Raw genomic sequence first — 15,706 nt, 5'->3', positions numbered from 1 at the left:
ACTACATTTTCACTGATGAGCAGTCAGAGACCCTAAGAGAGATCCTAAGAAGCCCAGAGGATCTGACACCATGGTGGTCCACAGACTCTCCAGCACTTCCAGGCAAACAGACAGCATTGGTCTCCTTCCTTCCTCACTCCCACCAGCCTCCCCGCTGGGGCGTGTTTTCCTCTTTAAAGGTTCCTAAATATTAGTTTGAATGATGAAGGAGGAGTAATGGACAAGAGAAGGGGAAGATCTGGTTAGGAGTCACCCCAGATCTCCATATCCTCCTAGAGAACATCATTCCTCATCTCCACCGCATGTGTGGCCCTGAGCACACACATGCACACACACACACGCATGCACGTGCACACACACAGACACACACGGCACACACAGACTCATGTATGGCCACAGGCAGGACATGCCTGCATGCATGCTCATGTGTACACCCAGGCATACGTGTGCCCACACACAAGCACTCATGCAAGCACAAACACACACTCATTGCACACATACCCCTGCACAGATACACTCAGGCAAATGTGTGTACACATAGGTACACATGGACACAAACGTGTACAAAGGTACTTGTATGAGTGCACAGAGACACACGGATGCACAGACATGCAGGTGTATACATGTACATACACACCTGTGTGCGTGCATAGAGACATGTACAGGTAAATGTGCACAGACAGGTAGGCACACAGGCACACGCATGACTGCACACTCAGACGTGGCCACACACAGGCTCCTACATACAAAACACACAGGCACCCTCACACACAGGAGCAGCTATGATTTTCAGCTGAGTGGCAGTGTGGGCAGTGGCAGTAGCAATGGCCAGCTTTGGGCAATCATCCGCATCTGTCTGTGAAGCCCCAGTTCGGCTTTCTGGACAGTGACTGTGTCCAACACTTGTCACCTGTCTTCTAGGATTTGAGGCACTGAGAACTGACAGCCATCAGCACTGGAGGGCTGCAAACATTCAGCACTCAGCGCTGGGCGTGGGGAGAGGAAGCCCAAAGCCCGAGCCGCAGGGTTTGCCAATTGCTATATGCAAAGACTCCTTCATGGCCAATTCCAAGCTACCAGCGTGAGGCCACCGCAAGTGAGGTCAGGAAGAGACAGACAGCAGCTCTTGTGAGCGGGTCCGGCAGCTCAGGGACTAGGCATCACAGCTGGTGAATCAAATCAAGACCTGGGATGCCCACAGCCAACGGGAACAGAGATGACATGTCTCCTCTCCCAGCCCAGACTGATTTGTTCAACTGGAAATATTCGTCCACTAAACTCGAAAAATGGCGAAGTCATGAGAAGAAAATCTGGCACATATTTTAGTTAACGAATGTGGAATTTTTTTTTTCTGTCCCGATATTGGCAAAGTGACAGATGCACAGCCTACGCTCTGGGAGACGTCCACTCTGGTGACGCTCTTGCTTGCTTCGTTTGGTTTTGCTTATCGTATCTTTAAACACTTTCACATCACACTGACTTCAGAGAAAAGGGGATCCTGTAGAAATGCACCCTAAACTAGGTGCGGCCGATGTGGAAAAGGTGCTGACTCACCCGTAGGAAAACGCTTTCCATGAGGATTAAAGGTCATTGAACGCTCAGGAGTGGCTGGCCGCTGGTCAGAAGCCAACTCCCCACCTAAGCAATCACTAAGGCCGCTGCACACAGCAGCCTCCCGCCACCGTGCTGCAAAATCTTCTCCAAACAACTGCTTTTCATTCTGTCCCTCCAGTTGTTTTCGGCTCACATTTTTAGTAGGTTTTCTGGATGTGGACCTGAGAGCACTCCCAATGCAAACGAAACAGCTCCCGTTACAGTCCATTGGAAAAACTGCCCACCGTAAGAGGGAAAGAGAAAACACAGTCTGTGTTTATCCAAAAGCAATGGCGCCTCCAGCAATAAGTTAAGATGATAATATTCTTGGGGGAGGCAAAATTCTCGATTCTAATATAAACTACACAATTAGTTATCTCTGTACCACTCAGGAAGAGCCCAGCAGAATGGACTAAATACACACTGGATAGCCAGCCGCGCTCCTTTACAGAAAGGCAATCAGAGCGAGAGCAGACAGGAAGCTGAAACCAGCGCACCCTGAGCTGGGCCTAGGCAGAAGGGCTGGGCCCCGGGGGAAGTGAGGGTTTAATCCCACACCCTCCAGGAGCTGGGGACCATCCTGAAGCTGTGGGACCATCGGAGCCTGCATTTATGAAGCATAGTCTTCTCTCCAACCTCAGATGAATGTTGACCTCCCGCTTCTAAGAGAGGAATGCAGGACTCAGGGAGTGGCCGCTCCAGGTGAGTGCTACATCCCCAGGCGCATTCACAGACACACATGGACACGGGAAAGGGACAGCAAACGGCTGGGCTTCGTGTGATGCAGTCCAACTTCACTCCACCCTGATCACCAGGGGCTCCCAAGTGAGGGAACCAAGATGGGGAAGGTGAGCTTCCACTTGCTCCCAGAGCTGGAGGGCGGAGGAGTCAGGACCAAGCGGAAGTTGTCCCAGCTGCAGGTGGAGCTGTCTCTCCAGGTCAGGAGCAGGATCCCATGCCAGGCTACCTAAAGCACGCTTTCCTAACATTCCTTTAACAAGGAATGTCCCCCTTGAGAATTTGAAAAACACCAGCGTTCCACTTGGTGCACCTTCTAGAAACCCGTGCACTGAATGAACTGAGCTGAATCTGCTTGTTCAGGCAGCAGCAGGGACAGTACCAAGGGGAGAAGGGCAGGTACTGGAAAGTGCAGCCCCGTGGGCACCAGAATGTGGAGGTAGGGGGTCCCGGGGCCCTCCAGCTGCTTCCCTGCTCACCTCTGTCTCCCAGTCCCTCATTTGTAAACCAGAATTGATAACAGGGATCGCCACGTGCACCAGGCCTCACTGTTGGCAGTGTTTGATGAGATAACCAAGTATTGCCCAGCACCTGGTGGAGGCTCAGTAGTTTGCAGCTATTTCTATATTTCATTAATCCTAAGACATTCATTTTCATGCTTTATTATTTGTACATCTGACAATCTTTGACATCCTACTACTGTGTCAGATCTTAATGGTGCATCTTACCATTAATGGGACCTTGATTTGGATGAAATATGTTATTGTAATTATTAGTATTATTACCACTGAAGAGATCTGATCATAAAATAATAAAGAGACTGTTCCCATGAGCAGTGGACAGCAAATAGCCTTATTATCTAGTGATAGCCTGGCACATATTTTCCAACTGGGAGACTCTCCCAGGAGCCTCTGTGAATGTTGCCCTGTGGTCCTGACAAGCTTTCTGTAGATCTGTCTCATTTTAAGCAAACAGGATGCAAATATCTAGGTTCCTGTTTGAACATGAATGACTAAGTAACACTTTAAAAAAGAAGAACATTACAAAACTCTCCGAAGCAGTATTTCTCAATCTGTTTCATCATCCCCCATACCCTGCAACCAGCCTTTGTAGACATTTATTCCTGGTGAAAAGTTTAATGTTAAAGACATATGGGATTTATGCATTATTTTTACATCTTTGTTTTATATGTGAGAAGATGCATTAAAGAGTACTATGCTGGACCCGGGCAGCACACACCTGTACTCCCAGTGACTCAGGAGGCTGGAACAAGAGGATTGCAAGTAGGAGGCCAGCCTAAGCAACTCAGCAAGGCCATACACAACTTAGTGAGACCCTGTCTCAAAATAAAAACTAAAAATATAATGACTGTAGCTCAGTGGTCATGTGCCCCTGGATTTAATCCCAGTACCAAAACAACAACAACCAAAGAATACTATGTTTTGCACACGTGTATCCCCTCAAATTCTCACCCCATTTGCAATCTCTCTCCTTTGAGAATGTGTGCAAAAGATACAGATTTAAAGAATATTTAAAACACTATGTGACTTAAGACACTTTGAATTGTACTCAGTGTTTCCATGACAGGTAAACCATGAATAGGAAGATGTACAAATACTGTATTTGATAAACTCTTTCAGTGAGGTGCCTACCTCATGTTTGTGACTAGGGAAGTCTGTCTTGTTATTTTTAGATCTAGTACCTGGGCCACATATCAGGAAAGTGGGACACATCTGAGTCATGCTTAATTTCTGTAATTGAAGAAAATTTGTCTCAGAATAGACACTTTTGAAATGTGTATAACAGTTTTCTCCAATAGTGCATTCAAATAATCTTTATTATTTCTCTGATGGCTCCCCAAAATCTTTTCTTTCTCACATTGTTATTTTTCTAGTAGTTGAAATCAACATCCCAATTAGTAATTTCCTCAAATATTCTCTACAGTTTTACACTGTGAGTGAGTTTTCCATCACTATAACAGATACCTGAAATAAAGAGCCAAAGGTCTCTTTTTGGCTCATAGTTTTGAAGGTTTCACTCCACGATCAGTTAACCTCGTTTTGAGCCTGTGGCAAAGCAGCACACCATGGCAGAAATGAGTGGCAGAGTAAAACTGCTCAATTCATGGCCAGGAAGGGAAAGAAAGGAAAAGGAAAAACGGAGGTCGCAGTATCTCCTTCGAGGGTGCACCCTCAGCCATCTGAGGGCACCCCACGAGCCCCTCTCTAAGGGTCTCACCATGCTCATAGCACCTCACTGGGAACAAGCCTCTACTGCAGGGGCCGGGAGAACATTCCCCATCCAAACTACAGCAAACCCCCACGGTCAGGATTCTGTAGTCTCAAAGGCCATGGCCCCAGAGGAAGGGATCCTGAAGAAGTGTCAGGAGCTGTGTTCTTTCCTGCTTCCTGCTTCTCACTTCCTGCTTCCTCTTCCCACTTCCTGCTTCAGGCTTCTGGCTTTGATCGAGAGTCGAGTACAGGAAGGACGGGCTCCTGGACTACAGCGTGGTGTCTCTGCCTCAGAGTCCGGAGGGGGAAAACGAGGCCGCAGCGTGATCCAGAGGACAGACCAAAGCACACAGGAAGTGAGCTCTACAGAGCAGCAATCTCTGCACAAGAGGAGAAGGAATAGAAGTTAAGAGAAAAGCAAGGGTGGGGAAAGATGGGAAGGAAGCAGCTATCTTGCAGGGCAGAACTCTGAAGAAATGATGTCCTCTGTCCTGAGCTGCCACAGGGAGACCCTGGCTGCCTAGCTGAGCTGGGGCCACATGGGGAATGGCCTGGCATGGCCTTGGTGGCTTGCCATTTCTTATTATAATTCCCTGTCCCCTAGCCACTCTGGAGTAGGCTGGGAGGGCCAGGAGGTCCCTTGGGGACTGCTCTAACCCTGATTAGGATTTCAGGGTGGATCAGAGGCCAGGCTGAGCAGAGCCCCCACCACCCCTGACTGCTCAGAAAATGGGATGCGTGAAAGATCCTGTGACCTGCTGGCGGGAGTGTAAATTAGTTTAGCCATTATGAAAACATAAAGGGCGGTTTCTCAAAAAATTGAAGACAGAACTGCCATATCCTACAATCCCACTTCTGGGATATAGACAAAAACAAAAAGATGTATTCCATTGCAATCCATCATAATTAAGATTGGAAATCAGCCTACATATCCATGGACACAAAGGAATATTATTCGGCCATAAGGAAAAAGGGAAGTCTATCATTTTCAGCAAGATGAATGGAGCTAAAGGATATTGTTTAGTGAGAAAAGCCAGACGCAGGAAGACTAGCACTGCACGTTCCCTCTCACACGTGGAGGCTGAAAAAGTCGCCCTGAATGTAAAACAGTGATTAATAGGGGTTGGGATGTGCACTGGGAAGGGGGGCGGGGAGGGCAAACAAAAGAGACTGGATTTGACCAGTGCCTACCATATGCCTGTGTGGGGTATCACACCCAGACCCCTATTAGATACAATTAATAAAAAGATAAGACAGAAATACAGATCACGTATAGAGGCCAGAGCCTTCTATTTTACAGTATAAATGGTCTGCCATGTTTAAAACAAAACAAACCAAAAAATTAGCTTTCTAGAATTTTTACCTCCATTTTGGCTAAATACAAGGAGTCCGGAAGACTCTGGGGGCATTTGTCCAGTTGAGCCTTAGGAAAACAAGGGACCCGCTAGAGCCTCCTCTCCTTCCAGGGCTTGAGGGTCCTCTGTTCCCCATAGAAGGACTTTACCAGTGTGAAGAGCATTTGCTCTGCAGTGTAGCCCAACCCCGGCTCCCTCCGTGCCTCACTGAGGTTGGAGGACTGGCCTGGACGCTCTCCTTTCCTCATGTGATGACCTGTCAGGATCTCTGAACAGCAACTCAAGTGGCCAAGTTCAAGGTTCTGGAGGGTGCAAACTGTTGAGGCTCCAGAAAAATGCACGGTCTTTATTTCTGGGTAGAGGATCCCAGTCAACACTCCGGATCCTGATCTTCCATCTAACCGCATATAGATAATAGGACCTCTTTTCTTGTTTTTGGCAAGTGGAAAAGATTGAAGCTGCAGCAATTGCAAAGGGTTAAGAAAGGTTGGCTCTAGGGAGATGGAAGGCCAGAGGGGCAGGAAGCAAAGGCCATCTTGGGCAGCTTTACAGTTTCTCCAGGGCTCTGCTTTGCTTCCCTCAGCTCTCACAACAGAGGCCCAGATCATTTCATAGCAGATGTCCAGAACTGTGCATGGCTCAGGGGACGCTGTCTAGAAGTGCTTCCTGCTTTAAGCTGGCTGAGTGTGCATGTGATAGTTTAAATTTCACAGTTACATAAATTCAACATCTACTTTGAAGACCTCACCTGGCTAATAAAGGGGGATTGTTATGGTTTAGATATGAGGTATCCCCCAAAATCTCATGTGTGAGACAATGCAAGAATGTTCAGAGGTGAAATGATGAGGTTATGAGAGATGTAACCTGTTCAGTGGATTAATTCACTGATATGAATTAACAGGGGTTACTTTAGGCAGATAGGATGTGACCGGAGGAAGTAGGTGACCAGGGGCATGCCTTTGGGGTTTATATTTTGTCTGGGAAGTGAAGCTCTCTCTGCTTCATGGATGTTATGTCCTGGGCTGCCTTCCACTGCCCTTCTGCAATGATGTGCTGCCTCACTTTAGGCCCAGAGCTATGGAATTGGTTAACTCTGCACTGAACCTCTGAAACCATAGGCCAAATTAACTTTTCCTCCTCTACGTTGTTCTGGTCAGGTCTCTGAGTCACAGAAAAGCACAGCTGCCTGACACAGGGACAGTGCTTGTGGCCTCGTGCTAATGCACCAGAGAGCGTTTACAACCAGTAAGGCACGAAGCAGAAATTGGGAGGGTTAGCACTGGAGGAGCCTAGTGAGGCGCGCTCTCTCTCTCTCTCTCTCTCTCTCTCTCTCTCTCTCTCTCTCTCTCTCTCACACACACACACACACACACACTGATGCACATTCATACACACATACACATGCCCCTCTCAACCTATAGTTAGAATGTGTAAGAACAGGAAACTTTTCTGCCTTGTTCAATTCTGGGGTTCCCAGGATCTGGAGTAATGCCTGGAATCAGTGCCACATCACCGTTTGGAGGAGGCAGGAGGCAGGGCTCAGCAACTGGGGTCCTAACCCCACAGCAGGTTCTGAGACCAACCAGGCCACTCTGGCTGTGCACCTTCAGGTGAGGGTCAATCTCTGTAGTTTAGCCAGTTTAAAACGTAGGATTTGGGCTCTTCCTGGAGCCCTAGGGCCTACTTGCCTCAGCTGATGACTTGGCCTTCACTGAGGCAGAGGGAAGGTGTTCTTCAGGCTTAAATCAAAGGCGCAGGGAGTTTCAGTGTGGGGTGTTCGCTCGGCCTCCATTCTGATGCACCTCCGTGGAAAGAGCAGAAGCTGCACGTGATCTGGCTTAAAGGGACCGGGAGACTTTATTTGCTGGGAGCACACAAGCCAGTATGTTTGGAGCAGCTCCAGTGTCCTCTGGGGACAGCACCTCAAGATGCCCATCAGCTAACAGGAAGTCTCTGAGAAGATGTGCCCTGTGATCAGAAGATGCAGGGTAATGTCACCTGAAGGAAGGTCGAGCTTGTGCTCCCGGAAGAGTGACGCTTTCACAAACCCCTGACCTTGACCAGGGAATGCAGTCAATCTGGCTGCAAAAGGATAAAAGTTCAGCTCAATGGCACAGGGAAGCCAACATTGACTCAGTGCAGCGGGTACTTGCATAACAAGCAGAACACTGATCATTGTACACATGATAGGACAGTCGTGGCCTCTGCAGTCTTTCCAACCTGGACTGGAGTCCCATCCTGCCCCAGCCCAGGTGTAAAGTCTTGGGCAAGTTACAGTCTCCTCAAGTCTCACTTTCATCATCTCAAATTGGGAATAATGACAACAGCTTTTTCCAAGGTTGCTATGAAGGTTAAAATTTTTTAAAAGGCACATAAAATACTTACCATGAATAGTAAGCACCCCACGAATCTTAGCTATAGCCATTTAATAGTTACAGAATAATATCTTTTGGGTGAAGACCCTGTTGTAAGAGTTGATTGTGTAACTCTCTAAAAGGGTAGGTTGGAGTCCTGACTCCCAGGGCCTCAGAATGTGAGCTTATTTGGAAAGAGGGTCTTTACAGAGGTAATCAAGCCTGAAAGTGGGTCACTGAAGCGGAGGCCCCATTCAATATGACTGGTGTCCTCATAAAACAGGAAAATTCGGACACAGACGTGCATCAAAGGAAGTCAGCAAGAGTAGGCACAAAACGATGGCCCCTGGCAAGCCACAGAGAGGTCTGCAGCAGATTCTCCCTCAGAAGGAAGCAGCCCTGCTGCTGGAGTCTGTGCGTGTCCCTCAGCCCAGGCCATGTGCAGAGAGGACCTTCGAGATTCCACGGATACATGAGAGAGAAAGAAGGTGAAGATCAGGTTGAACTGGTTTGTCTCCATGGAACTGGCCTCCAGGCTGTGCCGGCAGCTGGTGGGCTCTGCCTCCCCTGCCCTCGCAGCTCCCCTGCTGGCCACAGAGCGTTCCCTGACTCTGCTGGCCACCTGACAGCTGTCAGGGCTCTGATGAGCGGTAAAGGCCAATAGGACATGGGCCGGGGGATGCCAGGTCGGCAGCTGCTCCGGCTGGCCGCTCACAGATCCTCGCCAGTTGGCCACAGGAGCTGGGTCTGCCCAGGCACCAGGCCTGCCCGGAAGCAGAGACAGGTCAGAGCTCGAGTTTTACAAAGTACAGGTGTGGGCACCTATAATGTGCCTGGTTTCGCTCCTGTAAGAATAGACAGCTCTTCAAAGTGGACAATTCCTGGCCTTTCATTTCACATGAAATTCACCCATTCTTACATATGAGATCGTTTTCCACATGAGCTGTGAGGTTTTGACTGTGCGTTAGGACGAGCGGAGACCCACCTGAGACATCTGCTGGTTCCCAGAGTGGTGTGCGACCCAGGAGACGGAGCAGGGCCCTAGGCGTGTTGAAAGTAGGGGGACATGGGAGCCCTGGTGGCATAACAGCTCACTCTGCCTCTGTACCTGTGAGTTCCACGTCCATGGGTTCAACTGCAACAGAACAAAAATACTTTAAAATGTTTTAAATAAAAATATAAATTTTAAAATATAACAACTACTTACATAGTGTTTATGATTGTATTTGGTGTTGTCAGTAATCTGAAGTACCATGCCATTTTATTTTTTAATAAAACTTATTTTTGCTGGTATTGGGGATTGATCCAGAAGCACTTGACCACTGAGTCACATCCCCAGCCCTTTTTTTTTTTCTTTTTTAAAGGCAGTGTCTCACTAGGTTGCTTAGGGCCTTGCTAAGTTGCTGAGGTTGACTTGGAACTCCGGATCCTCCTGTCTCAGCCTCCCAAGCTGCTAGGATTATGGACATGCACCATCACATCAAGCTCTATGCCCTTTTACATAAGGGACTGAGTGTCTGGGATTTTGGTATCTCCCGGGGTCCTGGACCAATCCCCCTGGACACGGAGGATGGCTGCACTTCAGGAGGATGCTGACTTACCTATCCCTGTGCAACACTTTCCAATTCTATTAACTAAAATAAAGAGGACTGAATAAGCTCTGTCACCTGATGACAGCGTCATTTCCTAGTTCAGCCAGGTTTTTCCCTCTGGGTAATAGTCTGTAGCTGCTGAACAGTTTACCATAAAATTTGGTGGCTTAAAACAATAAACATTTTTAATGTCACAGTCTCTGTGAGGAGTCCAGGCCAAGTTGGGCTGGGTGCCTCCAGCTCAGAGTCTCCTGTGAGGTTGCAGTCAGCTGTCTACCAGGGCTGTGGTCTCATCTGAGGCTTGACTTGGAGCGGTGGATGTGGATTTGCTTCCAAGGCCACTTGCGTTGTCATTAGGGCTTGGACTCTTGCCACATGGGTCTTTTCACAGTGCCTTAGTCTGCTTTTTGCTGCTTTTTACTGCAGACTGGGCAACTGTAATGAACAGAAACGTATTGGCTCCGAGCTCTGGAAGCTGGGAAGTCCTAAAAGGAAGGGCCATGTCTAGCAATGGCCTTGTTGTACCATCCCATGCTGAACAGACAAAGAGAGGGCGAGAGAGTGGGGTGGGAGACTAAACTCATCCTTTCATATGAAACCCGTTCCCTTGCTAATGAGCTCAGTCCCGTGATAATGACATTGATTCATTCTTTACTCTCGTGGCCTGGACACCTCTCACTGGGTTCCAGCTCACGACACTGTTGAACTAGGGTTTGAGTTTCCACTCACGCTTTGCAGGAGACAGACCCAAACCATGGCAACAGGGTTGCTTCATGACCGCCCCGGCATCCTCCAGGGTGAGCAAACAGGGGGAGAGAGTGGACCCAAGATGAAAGTCACGGTTTCCCCCAGCCCAGTCTCAGCTGTGACACCGCAGCACTTTTGCTTTACTCGTTAGAAGCCAGTTTCCAGACCTGGCCCACAGGCAGGCAGACTGCACCAGGGCAGAAGCCCAGGAGGGGGCCGATGGGGCCTATCTTAGAGTACCTCCCACATTCAGCGTCAAAGTCGCCTCAACAAGGACATTCTACCATCAGCGGCTTTGCCAGGACATTCTCCCATAAGGAGCTTGCTCCTCACAGCTCCCGTGACAAATAAGAAAGATGGCACTCTCTGGAAGGATCCCCCTCTATCAAGTTTATATAAAGAATAAAGGGTTAAAAGTAAATCATAGAAAATTCTACTGTCGTCCATTATTCAAAATACTGAGTACAAAGTGCTCTGCTTCGCTTCTGCACTGACACCTACAACAAAGCCAACACTTGAAGGAACACATCCTCCACCTCATTTAGCGTCTGCCAATAAATCCACGTCTAACCCTGAAACGCTGCCCCGGCTGGTGCCATCAAGTGACACAGAAGAGCGGAGCTGCGGTTCTGTTCATAAAGGGACAGACATTTACAATATTTCTCATCAAGGGTCACATGGCCTTGGTCACAGCTACTCAACCCAGCCACTGTCACACAAAAATAGTCATAAACACTATGTCAACAAGTGGACAGGGCTGAGTTCCAATAAAACTTTATTTACACAAACAGGTCCCAGGTCAGACATGGCCCACAGGTTGCAGTTGACCGACTCTGCAGTAGAGAATAGCCCGACTTCTATTAGAGAATAAAACAAAATTAGAAATAAAGTTTAAACTCAAACCAGTGTGTTACTATTTCTGACAAAGCATTAAGATGACACATGTATACAATGTGTGTACATAAATCTGTGCGGGCTATATTCAGAGGCTGTATTGGTAATCACCGTCTGAGTATTGAAAATGTGATCTGTGAAATCTCCTGTTGTCTATCATAATTTTAAAAAGTTGTGTGAAACTGCCAAACCAGTGAGGTGAGTGTGGTCAGATTTGAAATCTTTCCTCTGTTCTCCTAATGGTGAATTTCCACCTAAGCACCTGGAATAGGGCTATCATTTATTTCTTTTGACTGACAAAAAAATTACTGGGTGCCCCATGAAAATCCCATGTGCTTGAGGGCTACAGGTAAGTGACAGAAAAGCCTCATAATAATAATTACTAAACCTGAAACAAAGGCAAGGAAGAGGTTTGGTTAAGATTTCTCAAGTCTGAGTGCCTAGAAACAAGAGTCAGGCAAGCCACAAGTCTGAGAAGTCTGATGGAATCTTCTCACTCGTGATCTGGCCACCGCTGGAGATGGCAGGCAGAGGACTCTAGGGCCCACCCAACCTGTCACCTTTCCCTCTGCATCTCAGATGTCTCAAACCTTGAAACTCAGTTCAGTACGTAACCCTGGTGCAGATCTCTCCGAGGAGGAGGAGCTTGCTATGGTTTGAAGTGTCCCTCAAAGTTCACATGTTACAACTGACCTCCAAGCAAGAGGGTTGAGAGGTGGGACCTTTGAGAGGTGACTGGTCACCAGGGCTCTGCACTAACATTATTGCAGGAGTGGTTTGTTGTAAGTGCAAACTCTGCCCTCTCCTGCACGCGCTCCCCTCGACCGATCACCACTGAGAGTCTTTATTAAGCCGGCCGCTGACTGTCTCACACAATGCCCCAAAATGGCTATTGGGAGAACAGACCCAACAAGGGTTGTAGGGGTTCTTATACCAAAAATCCCATCAATCATAAGTGTCTATTGCTATGATTTGAAATTACAAACTAACATCATGAGATCATCAACAGAGGAGGAAGTGGGTCCAAACGACCCTTACCTAGGTACAAACTAAAGAATGGTTACTAACATCCACACAATCTCCGTTCACATGGTACATTGTTTAGAAGCAATAGGAATCAAGAGAGGTATTTTTTCATTACATAAGAATTGTCATTTTGTATTGCTAACCATGTCACACTAAGTAACTGAGGATGGGTACAGAGGCGGGGTGTTCCCGTGGGAGAAGCTTATTTCCTACATAACATGGAGTCTCGGAGCAACATGGAGTCTGTTTGGTCATTTCCCTTAGAGTCTGGCCTATAACATTCTCATGGAGTCAGATCTGTCAGCCCATCCTACAAGGAGGGGCCCCCCGACACAGGCTCTCCGCCCTGTCTTCCAGTCTCCGAAATCAGGAGGAATAAATGTTGTGGCGTCCGTTACAGCGCACCAAACAGACCAAGCACAGTCGCTGGCCCAGTTGTGACTCACCTCTGACAGGAGGGACTCCTCCAGGGTCCCGCCTTCCTGTGCCTTTCATGGACGTCTTCAATCAGGCTCACCCCAGCCTCCCGGGACAGCGTGGGAGTTGTTTGCCATCACAGCACACGAGTACACGGCATCAGCCAACGCTTTACGCTCAAGTGTGATCAAAAATTAATTTAAAGAGGTTTAACTTTAAAAAGGGACATTGATGCAATGTTCATAAATCAATGAACTAAATATTAGCCCTCGTAGGTGTTATGAAGTCAGCTAATGATCCCTTCTGCGGTAAGCACAATTCTTAATCATTAACACCATTACAAACAGCCTCTCTTGAAATTCCCCAGCCAATACTTCATAACATCCATTTTCTAAGCAATCACGGAAAAATAAGGACATACTAGGATTAAAACTGCTGCAGGTTCCCAGCTTCCTGGTAGGCTAGTGCTGCCTCGAAACCAGGTCATGTGACGGTCCGGGGTTCTCCCACTTCAGTGGGCCTCGGAATCACCCGTGGGCCCCCGAGTTCTGACTGGGTATGTCTGGGTGGGGTGAGGACTTGGATTTCTTGACAGGCTTTCAGTGACGCCCCTGCTGCTGGCCCAGGGACCGCACTTGGAAACTGCTGCTCTAGGCACCGGGTCTCCAGACTTCCTCTAAAGAGCCACACTGTGGTCAGCGTGGTCTCGCAGCCCGCGCCACCTCCACTGCACCGTTGAGCCAGGTGGCTGCAAGGGAGAGCGGCGTCTGCCCCTGCAGAGCGAGTGGCCGCGCTCCAGGAGACCCGACAGACAAACGCAGGCAGCTGGCCGGATTTGGTCTTGAGCCACAGCTACTGACCCCTCTAGAGAGGATGAAGGACTCTCTTCAAAAGGCTCTAGGAACGGGGAGGCGGGAAGGGCGTGCGGCCAGCCCCGCCCAGCCTGCCTGAAGGAACCAGAAGCAGAAGTGCCAGGACGCTGGACTTGGCTCTGAAAATGCGCCCCAGGAACCGTAGCCAATATTTGTCCAGAAACAACAGAGCATGCTAACAGCCCACAGCTTCAGAAACAGGGGCGTCACTAGCTGCACCGCTTGTTCAAAAGGAGACTGATAGAGCCTACCTCTGTCCCTTGTCACCATGCACAGTGTGGGCCTCCAGCGGGCTGCGTGTAAACCACGAGAAAGCTGAGACCTCGCGGACTCAGCATTTGGGGAGCAAGGAGCCGGTGGCCAGGGGCGGGGGAGGCACAGCTGAGGCGAAGGTTCCCTTTCCGACTGGAGAGGTCCGGTTGGAGAGCAGGAGCGTCCTTACCTCTTGACATCAGATTCCAGGAACCCCTGATAGGGAGGATCGGTGACTTAGGACAGGCGGCAGCGTCTGGGCAGATTCAGTATGGCTTGAGACCTGAGGCAGAGGGACTTCTGGTCTGCTCCCCGGATTGTAAGTGTCCTACCCACTTTGGCGTATGGATCAGTACCCAGCAAGGTCATTGATAGCACAGCCTCTGTACACAAGAGGCCCCAGCATGTGACATGTTCTCTGAATCAGAAGGGTCACCCGGAGAGGGCACAGGCATGGCAGAGTACAGCAGTCAGGGTTCTGGGTGTTTGTGGGTAAGAGGTGGAGATGGGAACACAGATCAACTAGGGACAGAATGACTGATTGAGCCGGTTTCGTGGAACTGTGGAACTGCAGTTGGGTTTTTTTGATTTGGGGTGTTTTTTATTTTTAAGGCCTTCTACTGATTGGGTGAAGCCCACTCACATTACAGAGGGTCATCTACTCTACTCAAAATCAACCAATTTAAAATCCCATCTTAAAAAAATGCCTTCAGCTGGGTTTGGTGACACATGCCTGTAATCCCAGGGGCTCAGGAGGCTGAGGCAGGAGGATTGCAAGTTCAAAGCCAGCCTCAGCAAAAGTGAGGCACTAAGCAACTCAGTGAGACCCTGCCTCTAAATAAAATACAAAACAGGGCTGGGACTGGGACTCAGTGTTCGAGTGTCCCTGAGTTCAATCCCTGGTACCCCCTCGCAAAAAAAAAATACCTTCATAGAAACATCATAGAATTATGTTTGACTAACTATCTGGTCCCCTGGTATAGTCGGGTTCACACACAAAACGACCCATCACTCTGAGGCATTCCCTGGCAGCGTCCTGGAGAGAGAAGGTTGCTTGCTGGTACTTGTAGAGTTTCTCTGGTATTCCTCCTTCCTGAGCTTGCAAGGGTCCCCTCCTTCATTCCATGAGCTCTTCCAGTATTGCACAAATATTCCAACTCAGAGTTGATCTCTCCTGGGGAGGGATGGAGAAAGAGAGAAAAGAGAAAGAGAAAAGGGGACCAACAACCTTTAGGGACAAAGGAACCATAAACAAGCCAAATCCAAGCCCAGTCTGCCACGAGCCAATCTCTGACGTAGTGCTGAGTGAAGTCATGCCATCTAGACCTTCTACACAGCTTGGCAAGGAATGCTTCAGGGTAGCTTGTCTTCACTCAAATGCCCCGTGACTCTCAGTTAAGGTGAAGAATAGTCATGTTGTAAGTCTCCAGTGAGCTACTGAAATTGGGTATTTTCTTTCTTTTTTCCCCCATGGTCAAAGGTAATTTATTAATTCATGCCAGGGCAAAGCTCCTGGATGGCACCCAAGAGGGCCCCTTCAAACTTAAAGGATGGGCCTGAGATTTGTTCTTCTCTGGATTTAATAGCGATCATATTTCCCAAGCTTGGACCTTTTCTAACATTGAACAAGAACAG

At 48.5% G+C, this 15,706-nt stretch overlaps 1 long non-coding RNA gene across 1 annotated transcript; it reads right to left on the bottom strand.

Annotated features, from left to right (window-relative positions):
• Window positions 1-3,053: 3,053 nt before the first annotated feature.
• Window positions 3,054-14,413, bottom strand: LOC124986501 (uncharacterized). Its single transcript, XR_007109014.1, has 3 exons — window positions 14,071-14,413; window positions 9,257-9,406; window positions 3,054-4,942 (listed from the first exon to the last, which is right to left on the bottom strand). It is a non-coding gene; the product is annotated as an uncharacterized LOC124986501 (long non-coding RNA).
• Between the last annotated feature and the right edge of the window lie 1,293 nt (window positions 14,414-15,706).

This window comes from Sciurus carolinensis, chromosome 6 (assembly GCF_902686445.1).
Source record: "Sciurus carolinensis chromosome 6, mSciCar1.2, whole genome shotgun sequence".
In the NCBI taxonomy this organism is placed as follows: Eukaryota; Metazoa; Chordata; class Mammalia; order Rodentia; family Sciuridae; genus Sciurus; species Sciurus carolinensis.
This window is presented reverse-complemented; position numbering and strand designations above follow the sequence as displayed.